Below are 19,418 nucleotides of genomic sequence, written 5' to 3' on the forward strand. Positions count from 1 at the left end.
CACAGGGGCTCTGACTCTCCTGCTGGGGTGACAGCACAGAAGTCACTGATGCTGCAGTGCTGCAAAACTCAGCAGAAAACCAGGATCAGGGTCAAAAAAAAAAAAAAAGAACTTCTTATAACCATGCATGACTTTAAAGTTAAGATACAACAAACTTCTAAAAGTACAACCGCAGAGAGATACCTGAGCCAAATGAATGTGAGGCTTCCCAATCAACAGAGAAGTCATCTGAAGCCAGCTTTGCAGGCTCAACACAGCAAATTCCTGCACAGCATTCTTAAAGTCCCCACTCTGAGTCACTTTGAGCTCAACTGCTCTTGAGCACAGAGCTTGGAAGCTGATGAATCACTGCTGAGCTGTATGTATGTTTTCATAATCTTCGCTTTACGGAATGTCCATTCAACATCTAAGCTAATGACCATTGGATAAGGGTGCAGATGGAATGTGGTTTCCACATTTGGAAACACACTGTGATGAATCTGCTAAGTTTGTTTAGGTTTGAGGGACTTTGCATGCAGGCTATCTCCTCAATGGCATGTTAAACTCTGCTCTCCAAAGAGAAGAGTGCAAGAGGTGAGGTCGTGGAGGGGGAGGAGAAGAATCCAAAAGGATAGAAAAGCTGCAAAATACATTTCTTCAGGAGGACTGAAGTCAGCTTTGGAAGGTTTGGAGAGCCTTTCTCACTTAAGGGAAGAATCACCAACTCTGATAATTCATCCAAATCCACTACAAGTTATTAAATGTTGAAGGGTCTGGAGTTGCAAAGCAAGACATTGCATTTGCCAGTATTTCCACAATTAGAATTTGTAGATTTTCAAAGCTATACCAACATCACACCATCTCCTTCCCTCTATCCATATCTCCATGTTCATGCTGATGTGTGCTTTAGCTGCTCTAAGTTAAAATTTGCCTTTCCCAGTCTCAGCACTGATTTTTGGTACTGCATTTAATAAGGCACTTTTCCACTGAAGACAATAGGCTCATGTTAGGTATTCTGCAGACCCAGTAATGAAGTTTCTCATAGCTTCTACAGAGCAGAGAGATTAGAGCTAGAAACTTCACTGGTTTGAAGACCACACAGAATTGCCCTCATCTTTCCCCCCAAACTCATGTAAACAACTTTCCCACTCCCAAAATAACTCTCAAACCACTTTCCCCCCTCCTCATACTTACGTATCCCTCTGCACTTCCTGACTTTGGCAGGGAGATTTCAGAAATAGCCATTACAATGCTGTTTCCACTCTGAAAGAGGAAACACTGGGTGGGAGGAGTTACGAAAGGAACAGAGGAAGCAAAGCTGTTTTCATACCATCTCAAGCTGCATTTTTACAGCAAATAGGTGGAAATGCACCTGGCTGAAGTAGGGCATTGAGCCACCAGAGCCCCAGGGCCGTGCAGCACTGGGGCAGAAGTGAACATGCATAAAGCAGAGCATGTGTGGCTCCCTGCATCACTCAGCACAGCCGATGCTGACAGGCAGCTCTAAACTGTTGAACAAACTGAATGAATCAAGGTCAGGCTGGAGTCAGCAGCAAGCTTCCCTCCCTCCACGACTCACTGATACATGAAAGAAGGTACTGACTGGATGGCTCTTTAGTGTGGCTTTGTGCAGAGCAGTCGTGCAGTAGGAGCTGCTCTGTCACATGTTTGTCAGCAACCCAAGATTTCAATTCTGAACTTTTCCATGAAACCAATAGCTATATTTTTCTGGCTCTGGCCCGCTGGAGTGCTTGGCCAGGGCTATGGGAATGCAATGTCAAAGCAGCCTGTCTATGAACTGAGATTGCTTTCATGCGTCTCCACCTGCTGGCTGGCATTTCAGTGATTGCAAGAGACCGGAGAGATGACAGTGGACTTGTGGAAGGAACCACCTTCAGTGGAAAATGTAACTCGGTTTCAACGACAGGAGCAAAGAACCACAATGGGAGAGATTATTTTCAAACTTGACAAGGAGCAACACCCTACATTGCAGATGGCAGGGAGAGGACCACTGTGATTTTTCAAGTCAAGTTTTTGAACTTCTGAAGCCTCAGTTGAGAAGATAAGCAACGAGAGAGATTTTTGGAAGGAACTCATCAAGTGTTCAAACATTAGGGTTTTATTTCACTAGCCAGCCCAGATGCTAAGGATGTTAACGTGCTCTCACTGACACAGTGAAAGAGGGAAATTGTTTAGTAGTATCTGGAAGCATGAGCATTCTGGGGCCCACAGTTTAGTTTCTGTGCGGGTAGGAAAGCAGTTACTTAGCAAATGCAGGCAGGCAGCTGTTTCAAATGGAAAGGAATAGAAATGATTAATGACTTCTATGCTTTAAAGAAATGAACCCACAGGATTTCTTTCTTCTACTGTGCTGCCCCACTTGGCCATTTCTGTCATGTGCCCTGGGACTTTCTTTGGAAGTTTTCAATGGTCTGTCGTGAACTACTCTTTAGAAACTTACTGGACCAGATCTGGAGCCAGACAGATGCCAGCTGTGGATCTGATCCATTGGTACATACATTTACAGACCCCAAGCACAGATTATCAGCATTCAATATTCCATGAACTTTGCACTGCAGAGCAATAGTAGATCTTGCTCTCAGACACTGCAGCAATGAGCACAGCAATAAATCCTGTCTAGAGAAGGATCAGTGCTGCCATTTGCCTTTTGTAACTGCATTTTCTTCAAGCTATATTACACAGTGTAAAAGGCAGAGGCACTCTCAGGAACTGAAACAATTCAAGGAACAAACCCTTCTTCTGTTAGTCAGATATCAATACAGATTATTGGTATTTTACCTTCTCCTGTACTTCCAAGCAACAGCTTGTTTTTCTCATTTAGGTTCTTGAATCTTCCCTCGCATAGCGTCTGAAGGTGGAAAAGGTTAAAAAGAGGATGAGGAAGAGAAAGAGGAATACAGAGAAAATTAAAAAAGGAAGGCTATAAAGAGCACAGATAATATTTTCACTGAATTGTTCCCAGCAAATCATCCAGCTCATTTTGGTAAAGTAGCATTTACCAGCTCTCCTCTGACTGAATGGAATTGGTTTGAGCTTAGCTCTGTTCAAAAGGTTCCATAAGTTGATTCACTAAAAGTTCTTTTGCCATATTTTTGATTCTGTGTTCAGAGTTGCCTGAGCATTAAAGGTGAATGTTCCCTATTCCAAAGCACTGTCCCATTTTAAAAATGATGCTCCATATGGCTAAGCATTGGGAACAGGATGGAAACTACAGAAAGCAGTAAAGGTGCAGGCAAGTAGCACTCCTGGCAGATCAGCAGATTCAGTTACTGTTAGCATAAGAATCCTGACTAAAGTAGCTAGCTATATGAACTCAAAACCATCCAGTAATTTAGGAGGTGTATGAGTTCAATACACCCTGATGTGTCTAATACCTTGGCTAAGCACAGACAGTCACAGTTAAAGAGAGCTCTCATAGATTACTTTTAGACACAGCAGGATTGGAAGATGATATTTCCTTGTCTACAAGTATATCACTCTCCAGTCATCATTTCAACACAGGAAGTTATCTGCTACCTGGGGCAACAATGTGCACTTGGACACAATTAGCCTGCTGTCTGATGATATTTAAGAATTAGCCTTTCTTTAGGCTTCCTTACAAAGTTGTCCAAAAGGCTCAACTGATTATTTGAACTAAGCCTGTTTTAAAATACCTGAATAAATTGATGCAAAATAAAAGCAACTTTTGCACACCTGAACTGTACACTTCCTTCACATCACTTTATCTCCAAGGCAGGAATAAAGCCTAGCTCAAATGTTTCTCTTCCTCCATCTCTGTGTAGATATGCTGTCAGGTATGCTCAGGTGAGTTAGCACTGATGCCACTCAAAGCTCACAGTGTAAGGAAGAGCTTCATACACATCATGACACAGAATCACACATGGAGGCACAAGTCAAGCTCTACCTTCAGTCCACTCTACTGAAAGCAGAAGTTGGTCCAATAGCCACCAGGCTATTTTTGACACTGATATAACTCAGGCAGGAAGTGTGAGTGTGTATCTGTGCTGCTGAACACCAGCTGAGGGACAGATCTGTTTTCTGAAGTTGATTCTTACTCCTGCTATTTTGTGGTTGTTTGTTGTTTTTTTGTTTTTTTTTTTCATTGCAAAATACTTCCAGAAAACTTCTCCCTAGTAATCCCAGAGGGTACAGCAACAAATACTGAGGTTTTACTCCTACCTGGGTCACCTAGCTGATGTGCATATGGATTCATTCTTCTCTTGTCTTCCTGGCCCCTTTATCTTTCAGGCCAGTGCATCACACTAGCATGTGCTCTCATTTGACACTGTCTCAGTTAGCATAGTATTTTTTTGTCATGTTATAAATTATTTTGAAGGAGTGCTCAAATACAGGTCTGTCTCTCTTGTGGTACAGTCCTTCTGCTCTACTGTCCACCCATATTAAAATAAAGCTGTGAATTCCATAGATTTTTTTCCCCAAAGCAAGTTGACACCGAGCAGGATGTGAGGCAGGTGAATGGCCATGTACATCATTTGCCAATACACATCAGCTGGCATTCTCAGGCCACAGAGTTGTACTACCAGTGAAGAAATACTGATTTGGAACATTTCACTATGAATAAGCTTATTGGTGTTTCTCTTTCCACAAGAGAATTATTGCCTACAAATCTTTTACCAGTCTCTGAGTATAATAGCAAACTATTACTACGGAAAACAAAAGTCAGTGAGAAATTGATTGTCTGAGAGGCAACTGAGAAGACTCTGGTGAGCTGTGCATTAGCCTGTTAGTGACTACATGAAAGACCATGAAGCAAGAAAATCAGCATGATGTAACAATCTCTGTAGAAAATAATATAGCATAAAGCTGTGCAACAGTTTGTGCATTGCTCTTGGTATTAACATAAGAGATGCCTGACAAGTTAGGCAGCCATGCACATCTCTGCAAGTGACTGGCAAACCAGTATAAACCAGTGGCTATGAGGTGCCTATTTACAGTGAATCCCCACCTGGGGCTACAGTGGTCCCTGCTCCACCTCAACTGAGGCATCAAAGGCCCTTTCCCACGATAGTGACACCTTGCTTCTGGCACAGACCTTTATCCCTCTTCTTTCTATTCTGCAAGCTGAGGCTTGTAAGCACAGGGAGAGAAGTAAGCTTTAGTCTAGCAGCACAAATACTCAAGTAACTTACTTCCCTGGCTGGAACAAGGAGGAACCGTGGAAGGAATTGCAGCTCTCTGAGTCATACTTCCTCCTATGAGTTTCTCTTGGAGTAGTGCAGCTCTGCACCATGCCTTAGGCTGAGATTAGAGTTAAGTTCGTCCATCCTCCTCTCTGCAAAGTGATAGAGAGAGAAAGAAGGAAAGACAGTAAAGCATACCCTCAAATCATACCCTCAAATCTCCCCAATGCAGCTCTAAATATAGCCAAACAAGTAAAAATCTGTTTCTGGAAACAGTACAACTATTCAGCTCCCAACCCTCCAAACAACATACATGAAAAAAAGAAAAAAAAAAATCAAACTACCAAAAACCCCCAACCAGTCCTTTCCTGACCAAGATCCTGTATGTGGAGCCATGTTAAGCACATTCTGATCTCCAGCCAGAAAGAAAAATTCCCAACCGCCACACCTAGCCAGGGTGTGACTAGAGACTATCAACTAGTTTATATTTGCACTTTGATATACAGCACATGCTTAACATCATATGGTGTATCCTTGGAAAAAAATAAAAATAGCAACAAGTTTCAACACAGAAATCATGTTAGATTAGGAGGCCAGAATAAATAAGAGCCCATGAGCTGTAGAATGACTTGAGGTAGCATACAAGATCTCATCTGAAGAAATAACATGAAGGCAAGCACACTGCAGATGAAACACATCATGAAAAAAAAAAAACATTCCAAACTTCTAATTTGAGGAAAAGATTACAAATAAAATAGGCTGGGGCATGCCAAGTGTAGAATCTTTGATATGGAAATGCAGTAATGGTTAAATGAAACGGGCTGAAAATCTATTTATCAACAGCCTGTAATGCCTCCTTGGATCGTCCCATGAGAAAAGCAAATAAGGAGCAGTAGGAGAATATGCAGACACTGTGAAAAAGTTTACATACCTCCTGCTCTCATACCTCAAGATACAGTCCTTCACCTTAACTAAAGATTTGGAGAAGTTAAAAAGCTGGTGGGAAAACATACCTCAGATGATTGAGGAAATGTGCCCCGAGACTCAGATTTTCAGGAGTCACCTGGCACATTCAGATGTGGCTGTGTTAAAGGCACCTGGTCTCCAGACACTGAAAAGGAGCCCTCTGGCATCAGGTTCTCTGTTGAGTACCTTGGATTGAGATCCCCAAACAGCAGCACTGCTGAAAACCTGCGTTCAGGCTACCAGCAGCTGGGAGGGTGCCCCACAAGGTATGCATTCATGAGCATGCTGCTGTGAGAAAGACCTCCAGATCGTGCTCTGTGTGACACTGCCCAACTTCAAGGAGCTCTGCACACCCAACTGAATATAGGCTTCAGCCCATTACTGCTACCTCCAATTCCTTTGTCTTTTATATTCACACTAGCCTTCTATTACATTATTGCCAATGGGCATGTAAGTCATTACTGTGCTCTACATGTGAATCACAAATGCAAGTGCCATGGAAATTAAACTCCTTGACCTGCTCACATTTTTCTCTTTGATGTCAGCCTGAATAGGCATTTCTGACTGGAACATAGTTGTAATTTTCAGAGCCGGCAAGACAACCACAACCTTTTCTGCAAGGAAGTTCCTTGAAGAATTCTTTGTTGTTCTTCCCAAATGACTTTTCTGAAGAAAGAGTGTCAGCAAATAGCACTGCAGAAGGCCCAGACCATATTTTCACCATGTTCAAATGCAGGAAACAGAAGAACAGCTACTGTGTCCCTGTTCACTCCAGCAAATGCACAGTCCTAGCTATGACAGTCTGGGTGAGCTGCAAACTTCCCATTGATCAGATGTGGAACTGAAAATGGAAAACACTTTTCATTCATTGCTGACTTCTCCCAACAGTGACAATCTGGATTCAGCAATGTGGCCATGTGCAGCCCATGGGGCAGCTGCGTGCTCCAGGTCTGAGACCCAAACACCCAGAAAGGAGCTGGGACAGGCAGAGGTGTCAGGACCAGAGAGCTGTCTTTCAGTGGGAGCTTGGGAAAGGCAGAAGTGGAGAACAAAGCAGATCTCAGTATCACAGAATGCCCCAACAGAGGTCTGAGAGATTAAAAGATCCTCTGGGAACCAGAGCTTGCCTCCCCTGTGCTCATCACTGTAAATGAGGAGGTGCTGCTGCTTTAGAGACCTGAGGCTCCCACTGGCAACAGGCTAGGTCATTTATAAGGGATCCAGGACCAACATGCAACTCACATTTGAAATCCCAGGATGTCTTGCTGAAACTCTGTAGAGATGTCTGCTTTGAAATCTACAGTTCCCCATCTCACTGTTGCTGACCTGTGGAGAAATAATAAAACCAGAAAGCTTTCCAAGACGGACGACTCTGGGGCCAGGGAGAAAAACCTGACTTGTGTTCCTAAAAGCTCCTTCCATGCTTGGAAACCTGGTTCTTGTGTTCACAGAGGACTCTTTTTTCCCCGCTTTTTCAGACAGGAGACTTCAAAAAGGGAGATGCCTAGGCCATCTATTATGCTGCTAGTCTTTTTTCTTCAGTTTACAACATGGTTCCTACATGGTTTCAGGTAAATACATTTTCCAGCACTAGGAAATAAGGATGCATCCAAATTATACATTATAAATTCATGCTATTTAGAGGAAGATTCTGCTTCAGACACGTGGCTATCAGGGAAAAATTGTTTGAGACACTGTTCTGCAATTTGTCAGAACTTTCCTAGAAGTTTCAGTCTGGCAAATAGAGTCTGACAGAAAATAAATTTTATGGCTGGCAAGATGGCAAAGCCAGTGACTTGCTGGGAGTTCCAGATGAACTCAAGGACTCACATGAAGTCACATTTTATAGCTGAACTGCTGGAAAAGGAGATTTGTTCATTACCAAATAAGTTAAGATTACAAGAACAGCCTATTTATTTTGAGCCAATTTTTTGAACCTCCCCAAACTCACAAGTGTATTTCACTGACTACAAAACGAATCTATCAAAGCCCGCAACACAAATTTTGAGGTAGTTTGGTAAAGATGTGGGAACAGCACTTTCCAAACCTCACAATCTTCAGCTTGCTTGTTTCCTGCAAGGAAAAGGAGGAAAGAAACTTTGAGAACTATGCACTACTTACACCACTGCACTGCATCTCTGGAGACAGATGCTGAAATTGTAGAGTAAGTTAAAGCCAGCACCATTTTATCATGGATTTTGAAAGAACCAAGGTTATCAGAAAGCAGAGAGAGAAAGGCTAGAGCCATGTATCTTGGGCCTAAGCATGCCAGTGCAGGGTGTCTTTTCAAAAATATCCACACACTGGACAGTCTGCATTTCTATTTTCATACTTTTTCCTTTAGCAGTCAGTAAGCAGCACAATTTCTGCTTTGAAGAGCTTCTATTCCTTAGGTGCTAATATATATTGCAGAAGAAACCTTGCCAGGAAAGGTTATCAGTCACTTAACCAAAGCCAAGTAAGTTTTTAAGACTCCTTTCCAAGAGATGAGGCTGTAACTGTTGCTTTGACCTAAAAAAAAAAAAAAAAAAAGAAAAAAAAAAAAAAAAGGGCTATTTCTGGATTTACAAGGAATATTTGCTCCCCTTACAAAAAGATGTTAATACTTTTCCCTGCATAGCTGATTTCCCAATGTACACAAAGGAGGCAACGCTTGGCACTGGATTATGAGAAATAATATGCATGAGCTCCTAAAGCAAGTGAAAGCAGTCATCAGAAACAGGGGTCTGCGGCCTTGGATTTCTGCTAGTCAAGCATCATTTCTCAATACAGTTTGGAGGTGGTTCAGACTGGTGAGATGGTCAGGACACAGGCTCCTCCAGAGCTAGGAGACAGCAGAAGCTCTAGCTAGTCTGCACTGTGCTGCGTCTGAAAAAGAAGGAATGTTCTGGAAAGAAACAAGACTGCAGAGCTGGGCATGAGAAGCCTTCTGGTAAGGAAGGAGTCTGTGCTAGAGAAAGGATGGGCAGAGTCCTGGAGTGGATCCTGAGGTTCTCTATTCAGTTATCCCTCCTGACAAGCAGTTCTTACACAGCAGTGTTAGGCAAGCCAGTTCCATTTCTGTGGGGCTGTTCCTGTGACACACAGCTAATAAAGAACAATTTCTGTCTTCAGGCCTCAGTTTCTTCTGTCTGTATGAGCAGCAAGCTTCTCAGGACTGGGGCTGTATCTTAACTAGATGTATTTGCAGTGCTTAGCATGGATGGCTCTCAGTCTCTGCTGTGGCCTCCAGGCACAATGGTACTACAAAAATAATTAACCCAGAGTGTGTATTTATTTAGTTAATTGTAATAACTTAATCAGGATGTTGGACTTAATTTTAGCTCAGTGTAAGTCAGTTCATATTCATTGATTGGTCTGTTCTTTCTAAGCCTATTGCTTGTGACAATATTGGTTCACAAGCAGGATGTTAACACTCACATAGTGATTTCTATTGTTTAGAGGTTTTTTTTTTTTTGCCTGTGAAATGAGCAGGTGAGGATGCCTTACTGCCTGTACCATAACTGACTTAGAACCTATTTGTAATATACCTGATACCTATGAATTTGTGAAGATGCAGAAAGATCTACTACACCTCAACAATTTTAGGAAGAATGCCTAAATTACTAAGAGGTATGTTGAACACAAGCTGAATCACCTTCACAGAGGCATCCTCTTTTGCCTTATCTCACAGTCACAAGGTCTTTATCTGACTGGCACAAACCCATCATTTACTCTCCTGAAGAAAATCATGCCAGAGTGCACAGCAACAATTCAGCACCCAATGAAGTCAAGCAGAATTCTTTCTTTCATGACAAGAAGCATGAGGATTTTGAAGACCTTTCCTGTGGCTGCTGAGCACTTCCTCTCAAGTCCTGAGCATCCTCAGACTCAGCTACGTTTTCCTATCTTAGGATGCATCTAGCACCTCACAGCTTTCACCCCTGACAGGAGTGGATCTTTTCTGCTTGCTTCAAAAGCATCAGCAAAATATTTAATTAGAGAGTGCTAAATATTTCAGCAGCTATGCTGAAAGAATACAGATGTTCACTTTCGAGAGCAAATTACCACCATGTTTAACAGAAGATTTATCAGGTGGCTCCTAGTAGTATCCCACTTCGGTGTTGCATCAAACTTACATTTTCTTTTTTTAAAGGAATTCAGTGGATTTTCCCCTCCAACAGTGTTCAGCAACCTGCAAGTTACACAGGGACAACAGAAGTCTTTAATACAGGTTTTCAGAGCAAATGAAACCTTTTTTGAGTGTGGTTGCCTTCGTAATAACAGTCTTCTTATTTGTTGGACACTTATGTAACCTAAGATGAAAAGACATTTTATAGCCTTCTGGCAAGAGGACTTCAAATTAACAGCATACCTGTGGCTGCCCTAAGCCAGGGAGGGAGTCATTTTCAGGCCATGGGAAAAGTGCAGTTCTGCATCCTTCACTTCTTGCTTACTGCTATTCAGTGTTTCCATAGACTTGTTTTCCATGAAAGCAGCAGCATCATGCACAGAAAGAAAAATTAGGTTAATTGATTCTGATGAGAGAACAAGAGACCAAGGTGGGAAGTGGGAAGTGCCACCCATCAGCGTTTCCCCAAAGAATGTGGTGGTTCTTCTTTCATTTTATATGTCCATGCCTGGCTAGCCTCTCCATCACACAGGGTCAGCTGGCTCTCTATGCAAAAGCTATTGACTGTCAGATTACCTCTGGCAGCAAAACCAAAGATGCAGTGCACATCCAGAGGGACGAATCTGCAGCTTCCCGGTAACCTTATGGGCCATATCCTGCCACCCATCTGCAGGCAGGCTGCCTCCCACTTGATTTTAAAGAGTGTTTTACAAAACAATCAATGGCCCTTCACACTGACTCCCTCTCAATATGCAGAAAGGAAACCCACAGAAAGATAACGATCTGGGTTTTGATCTCACCCATACTGGGCTGACAGTGGGGTAATCCCATTGACTTCATCTGATTTATTCCACTCAAATGACTTTCACAGGCTTTGGGCTGGGCCTTCAAACAAATGTAAACTTGATCAGAATCAAGCCCAATCACATTCATGCCCATTCTTGCTTTGAATATTTGCCTTCCATAGCAGGTTTTCCACCTGGAACCTGATTGACCTCAGCCCAAAGTTTTATTATTTGGAATTAGGTTGACAACTGAAAAAAAAAAAAGGTGGTAATTACTCTCCATTAGAAATGCAGAACACTTCTAATCCTCAAAGGAGCATGCTTGGGGATAGAGTTCCCTACTCATCCCCATTGATTACCAACAGGTACGTCAGTGCTGCACTCCTCAAAGCAGTTCAGCAGCTGGTGAAGACATGCCTGAGCTCGTCAGCTCAGATGCTGCTGGCTGCAGCATGGAGCATACCATGGCCAGCAAAACCACCCAGGCCCCTGGGTAAATACTTGGGCTAGTAGCCTGTCCTGAGCAGAGGGCTGCTCTGCTGACTGCTGCCATCAATACCTGTGCTGGCTGGCTGGCTGAGGCAGGGCTGGGGAGCTGGCTACATGAGCTGCCCTCACTGCAGGGCAGATAATGACAGGGTTCAGAAAGGCAGCTGAACATAACCTTCAGCTCCATCCCAGGGCTTCCAGCACCTCTGCAAGAGCCTGACAGGGTCAGCAGAGCAAGGTTTTTGCTCCTCTCACTCTTGCCACTGGAGGTGAGGGCTGTGGCAGGCAGCAGAGCATACATGAAGGACATGTCAGGCCCTCAGTTACCATCCTGCCTGCACAAGAACTCTGCTTTCACAAAAGCCCCCTGAGATCTGTAATGACCCCAGGTGACCAAGAGCCAGGTCCATGGCTCAAGGAAGTATGTGGCTAACTGGTATATTGCATCTCCTGGGATCAGATAGGCTAATGCCAATACTCCTGCAGCAGACATGCAAATACTCCTTCGTCTCTTCAGCCTTTGGGTTGTTGGAAGTTCTTCCCTCAGCAGTAACAATCCCCTGCAATACTCGAGATAGCAGCGATATTAGATCAGAAAATGACTCACTATTGAACTAGCCCTGTCAGGCAAGGCAAATACCATCCAGCTGTTAGCTAATCTATTTTTGTTTGTGTTCTCAGTTCATCCAAGACACTGATTAGGCTGCAGTCTATCATGCCAGCATTAAGTCTGCGTTGTTACAATGCTCCCTGCTTTGTCAAGTGAGCATTTGGGAATACAATGGCTGTGTTTGTCTGTCAATATTACCTCACTGATGACATAGCCTGCACCAGCCCTCTGGGTCATAATGGGTAGAATATTTGGGGGTTTCAGCAGTTAAATTATGGGGAGGCAACATTTAATTTAACAGCATCTAAGTAACTAGAAGTCTCATCTAAGATACACTTGCTATCTGTCAGCTTCATCTGTCAGCTGTTCCATCCTCCACCTGTGTGACTGAAGATCTGCGGTTCAATACGGTTGCATCAGCTCGGGACTTTGACCTAAGAAGGAAGGCTGACAGGGGCTGTTCTAAGAGGCCTTCTAGGATGCTTTTGCACCTCCACGTTGAACTTTGTCAATGCCAAGCATCTCTCAGGGGTGCTCAGCACCTTGTAAGGTCTCCTCCTGAAAGAATTCAAACTTTGCATTTGAGTTACTTATTTGCATCCTACTTCCTCTGGCTGTTTTTAGTTTTGTTTAGCACTTAGCACCTTGGGGAGGGCTCTTTATGGAAATTTAGCATTTTCATGATAAAGAAAGTGTTTTGCAACTAGAAGGAGAGGAAACCATTGATCTTGATAATAGAGAGAAAAACTTTCTAACTTGCAGGGCTGGCAAATGGCTTAGCTCTGCAAAACAGTAGCTAGGCAAAGGTGCTTGGTACAAAGGTGAAAAGCATCATAGAAAGAGGCTACCTTTCTCTCTCTGAAGTGAATACCAAGTAAATTGGCATAGCAGATAAGGGCAGCTGTCAGGTTTTATGAAAGCCTCTCCAGACTCAAGTGAAAGATCTCATTACAGTCACTTACTGATCAAGACTTTTTCTGAGAATCAGAGAGATAAATAATTATTTTGTGCAGGCTGAGGGGAAAAAAAGTGGCTTTGCAAAGTTGCATCATACATAGAACGGGACTTCAACAATCAAGATTGCTGCTGCTTTTCCTAAACCTGACTACAACATCATGCAGGAAAGACTGAAACACAAATATTAGCAAAGAATTCACACCACTTTGGAACCCAGACAGCTGTGGACATGAGAGGCATGAACACAAACTTACTGTCCATCATTTGGACATACTGTCCATGTCTCTCCTCTGCTGTGGCCCTTTAGATCTTTTGTTGTATTTCTACTGAGTGTGGAAAAACTCTTGCAGAGCCCACCTGTTAATCCTGACACACCAAACAAGCTGCTAAGTGGTGTGGGAAGCCACTGCAAAGATACTTACCTGAGACCGACACCCCACACTATGTATATAACCCCTCTCCACCTGATGCTACTATGGTTTGGTATGGGTTGTGTGGGAGCCTGTAGCTCCCATCACCCCGAGCTGATGGTTCATCCCATGTTTCTCATGCAGATGATTGTCTCCCAGATCTAACCCACGGGCTAGACAAGACTTGGATGGATCCAAGGATGGGATGAAAATGAGTGAAGTAACTTCTATTTTTCTCTTGAGAACATAGCAGTGCATTGTACTGCTTGTCAGGTATATTTTGAGACAATAGTGCATTTTTCTCATCTATAGAAGAAGATAGTATCATTAGCATTATTATTATGTGATATCATTTAAACTAGTCCAAAACTGCATACCTGTGTGCAATTGCATCTCTCTCCTGATTAGCTGAGCCAGAGGATGAGATAACTCTGCCATGAGTGAAGCCAGGGCCTTGAGCTGGTTGGGCTCCATCAGCTTGCAAGCAAAGGCAGCAGAGAGGGTTCCTAAGGAAGAATGTTTGAGTAACAGTTTGTTAGCTGTGTGAACTTCCCTCGTCAGAAGAGCAGAGAAAAAGATCCAGCCTGAGCTGAGAAGATGCATCAGAGCACAAGAGACCTGTGTCTGACCAGTGTGTTTCAAGACAGCTCCCCTGGACTGAGGACTAGAAGTGTGACAGTGCTGTATGAAACAGCCTGGCAGCAGCCACTGCCTGCCACAAAATGCTGAAATTGACAGCTCAAAGTGGTGTAACAGACCTGTGGCCTGATCCTTACCCTCTCCCAACTGCCTGCACTTAGTAGTAGGTAAACCTTACCAGTGACTTTTCTTGAAGGTGATTTGTGAAATGATAGATGCCTCATGAGCTGCCTGCTAGGCATGCAGGAAAGCCAACATCTGGCTTGGCAAGTCTCCTCCTTATCTTCAGCCTGATACTATTGAAGGTCTCAGTCTCTTCTGGTTTGGGACTGATTCTTGCTAGGGAGTGCATGACTCTTGGCTGAAGCTTGGATTTTCAGATGAGTTTCTGTTACTACAGACTGGAGTCCCTGCAGGACTCGAACATTTGAGGAACAGGTGCCTCAACACGTACTCCTGTGGTGTGTGGCCCCCTGGACTGGGGCAACAAACTGAAGCAAACTGGCTAAACTCCTCAGGGAGACTGCAGCAGGGATGATGGCACCCAGAGCAGGCAGCCACTCTCCTGATTTGCTCCCTCCTTGTCACCGAGTCCAGTGGCTGTTCCTAGCTGATCCCAGCTGCTGAATCCTTCCCAGGAGGAAAGGAGCTGAGGTTTCTTGCAGATCTGCAGGACAGCCCTCCCAAAGCAACATGCTCTGGCCTTTCCCTTGGTTGTTGATATTTCATCTGAAACTTTGTTGCTGTTTCATTTCTGCTGCAAGGATAACAGCCACTAGTCAAAAAATATTTTCATAGCACAGAGGGTGGGCTGGGAAGGCAGGGAGCTGCACTTGCAAATTCCACACACTGCACTTGAATTTTCACTTCTCAGGGCAGGAGCTGTGCACTCAGAGTCCTACTGGGATTTCTATCAAGACTGTTTCTCCTTGTGCTGACGGCACTATGAGAACGGGACTGATCTTCAGGGGCTACGGTACTGCACTGCAAGTATCAAAAGGGTTGCTTAGTACCAAAGCATCAGGCATGATCCAGTGAAAGGCATTGGAAATGCTAGAAAGAAGCAAAGGGGTTAAAACAGCTCAATGTCAGGAGGAGATCCAAGACCTCAGTGCCCCCAGCAGTGAAAGTCCTTCACTGCCAGGTACCACCAACAATTTTTATTTCTCCAGGGAAGCTCTGCTGAGATTTGTAATGTTTTCTTCTCCCAATACTACACTTGGAATTAACATCCTCCTCCTTTTCTTTTTTTTTTTTTTCCAAATTCTGGCCCTTGATCATCCCAGGACATTTCCTACCAGAGATGGAACTGGCTCCTATGGCTCTAGATGAAACTGTCCCGATCCATGTGCTCTGTGCTAAACAGCTGCCGTGCTCTGCCCTGTGCTCCCTGCACGCCTGTGGTGCTGTATTTGATGAGTGTGTAAAGTGCAGCAGGATCCTGTGTGAGGAAGGTCACTGCTCAGGCACTACCAACTGCTGCTAACAGCTGCCTGTGCTGTACAGCTGTGCTGTCTTCCGTGGACAAAAATCCCATGGATGCCTGTGTGAGTTCCCAGGAGCTCCAGGGAAAGCTGAGAAATGAATCCAAGGCTGAGGATGGTAGCTGTGATATAAAGGAAACCAATGCATATTTTCACCTGCCTTTTTGCTTTCTGATGAAATGGTTCCAAGTGTGGAAGCATCTGCAAGGAAGAAGATGACCTTCATTCCCCCTTATGGAGGGGGAGCAGTTGTAATCAGGGGAAATTGATGCAAGACATTTCATAACTGCTGGACTTGACAATCTTAAAGGTTTTCTCCAATGTACATCATTCTATGATTCTATAAAATCACACCAGCAGTGCCATGGTCAGGAGATAACATAGAAAAAGGACACCAAAGTCCCTGTTCTTTGGCACTTTGAAGCTTAATTAAAGGGTAATGTAATCAAGCTGGTGATTAATCATAAACTTTTTATCAATGGAGAACGATAGATTTTCCCGCTTCCAGTTTGCATTTTGCTCTCATTCTTAACCTCATCAAGTACAGCCCCTCAGCCTTTCCCCACCTGCCCAACACAGGTCTGAAACAGCTTCATGGGAGCCCATGGAATTATACCAGAGTAAAAAATCAGCCCCAGGAGGTAACTGCAAGGTAATAGAATCACTCCTTAAACTCCAATATCTACACACAGGCAAAGAAATGGATCTGAATCCATATTCCTACTGGCTGATAAGGAATGTTTATGGCACAAGCAGTGCATTGCTTTGTAGATAAACGACATGATCCCTAAGGGCATTGCATTTATAACCCCTGAAGCGAGGGTGTGCGTTCTCCTCATTCCCACCACCACAGAGCAGCATGAAAGACACCAGCGAGGGAGTCAGACCTCATCCTGCTGATGGCACTGGAACAGGTGGGAAATGGAGTGGTGATAGTTTGCCACAGCCAGCAAGCATAAAAAGCCTAAGATTTTACATATTGTGATTCCCATGAAAGGAAAGTAACAGCCTTCTCAATCTCTTCCTATAGGATTCCTCATGCCATCACAACCACTCCACCCCAGGCACACAAAGCCAAGACATCATACTCTGAAACAAATATAGCCTGGGAGGGAAAATACCTCCAACTTCAAGGAGAAGCTTATATAGGAGGGTATCTTTGTAATAAACTCCCACACTGGGTAGCCTTAAACCTTAATGGTCTGTGAAAGTTATTAGGAGATGGTTTTAGCATTCAATTTCCTTCTGACAGGACTCTAGGATGTGCATTGCAGAAGAATACTGTTAAGCTAATCATATTAATACCAAATCTTTGTAATGTAATAGCTTCCAACTATCTGAGCAAGGCACAACTTGACTTTTCATAAATACAGAAAGACAAAACTTTTAGTGGGATTGTTTTCCTACTGCTTCCCCAAGTCCATCTGTTAGAGCTGCTAAAGATCAAGGGCTGTCATTCTTTCTTCTACAGACTGAAGAATGGAAAAGATACTTGGCTTCCCAGGGCCTAATACTGCACTTTTTTATTCCAAAGGACAGCCTCTTCAGGCACTATCAATTTGTCTTTCTCCTTTTCTTTTTAAGACATGCCTGCTGTAAGTCACGTCTGAAATGTAATTCCTTATTTCTCCTACCGATGACAGCTTAAATTATGAAAAGGAATTTTCAAGTTCTTTTTAGGTTTCTCATTTTCATGTTATTATTATTTCCCTTTCTGCATTTCATTCAGTTTTGATAGCAGATGGTGCCTTATTGGAGTAATTGTTTTGCCTTCTCTTCATTAAAACTAATTCTACTCTGTTGCCTTTGATGAGCAGTTAAAAGGAAATAAAAATACAAAGAGCAAATACTCTGAAGCACTCATCAATGCAGAACTGCATATGCTTAGAGAAAAACTGAATTTGCATCCTGAAATTGTCAACAGGGGCCCTTTAAGCTTGAAACAGGAGCAGATTCTTTTAAACTTTCCCAGAGAATAGCTGTGACCTTGCAGATCAGATAACCTATGGTCCACAGGAGTTCAAATATGTCATCAAGACTTTATTTCACTGCTTCATGTTCCTTGGCCTAGTTGCTCCAAGCAGGCTAATTCCACCAGCCCCCAAAAAAACCCCACAACAAGACTGTACAAGCAGACCCAACGTCAGCAGAGCAGAGCTGGGTGCATGGTAGGCAGCAGGGTAAATGAGACACTGTGATTTTTACTGAGTGACTGTAATCTGATGGGTACACTATATTAAAATGGAAACATTTGATTACAAATATGCTACATCTTTGCAGAGTCTTATCACTAAGCTGTCACAGATAGGCAGCCAAGTGCTTTAGCTGCAGCACAAACTACCATGACAGAAATCCACAGGCCACAGCCCTCCTCCTTTCACATAAATCTTGCCAGAAGGTTACCTGGGGTGCTCAGATCTCTGCTGCCTTTAAATGTTTGCACTGAGAGACCAAGACCTGCTATCAGCACCCTTAAAAATACAGGCAACTCCACAAGCATCACCTCCCCAAGCCCTCGAAGCCTTAATATTCCCAAGGGCTCACCTGCCCCTGAACAGCCTTCAATCTCTATGGTTTTATTCCAGAAAAATACCACTTTACCAAGAGACAATGAGGGCCTCCTGCTCAGACCAAACCTGCAAAGAAGGTCAAGAAGAAGTGCAGAAGCCCTAACCTCTCTGAGGCTGCTTTCAGAGAGGCTGAGAGGCCACCAGGGATACTAGTGTGCCTACAATAATTTTCCATCCCACAGTGAAGGGCAAGCATCTCAGAACACCCTGTCTCTTCTCACTTGCTTTATAACAAACTGGATTTCAGTGACATAATTGCTGTTTCCTTACCTTCAGTTACTGGCAGGAGGATGTAGGAGGCCATAAGCACAAGAAGGAAGCACATCCTAGTCAGCGTGAGAACTGCTCCCCTCAATTCTCTCTCTGACAGGCTGTAGCTTGTGAAATCAAACAGGGATTGCATGTTAGCACAAAAACTGACTGTGGTGTATCTCCAACGATCTTTAGTATTAACTAAGACTTTCACTTGCATTTTGGAGAGAAATTAATACCTTCCCAAGTTGTTGAGGAAGTAGCAGTTACTGTCAGCAAAGTGTGTTTGTTTTACAACAGCGTGAGCCATTTCAGGGAAGTAAACCAGGAGAAGTCTAACCACCTTCAGCAACATCTACTGTCTAGATTAGTTTAACTTTAAACTCTAGCCTTAGGCTCCAGTGATGTATTTGAATATAGATTTAATTTTTAAGCATATGAGTAATTCTCCTGTACCTGCTTATTTAAACTGAGGCACATGTTGAAGTATTTTCCTGAATTAGCTTGGAAATTGTTCACAATCTGGCCTCATTTCCATCCATGCAAATCATTGTGCTACTTCATTTTGTTACTCCAGAAGTAGGCCAAAATGCTCCCTGTGTTTCTTCAGAAAGATCTCCTAATATTTTACTGAGACTCAGCCTCTTTAACCAGTTCCAGTCCAAATCTGGATTAAAAGCAAACGCTGGGATTCGATGAAATACCTTGGTTGTGGACAAAATATGCCCCAACTATAAAGAGATTTTAAAGAGGAGAGATAAGATGGGGGCATTGTGTTATCATGTGTTTCAAGCAAAAATGCAGCCATTCCCCTTTCCCAGATCCTCCCTTTCCCAGCACAATATTCTGGGAAATCACCTGTGCGTTTCAAGACACGCCACAATTAGCACCCACACCCTGATACCTCTGCATGTGACACAAGCTTGTGCCTGGCAGAGCCCTCTGCTTGTATTTGGGGTTGGAAATAAGTATTAAGGTTTATCTTGGGTTTATTTCTCCAGGTG

The sequence above is a fragment of the Indicator indicator genome, chromosome 21, assembly GCF_027791375.1.
Source record: "Indicator indicator isolate 239-I01 chromosome 21, UM_Iind_1.1, whole genome shotgun sequence".
NCBI lineage: Eukaryota > Metazoa > Chordata > Aves > Piciformes > Indicatoridae > Indicator > Indicator indicator.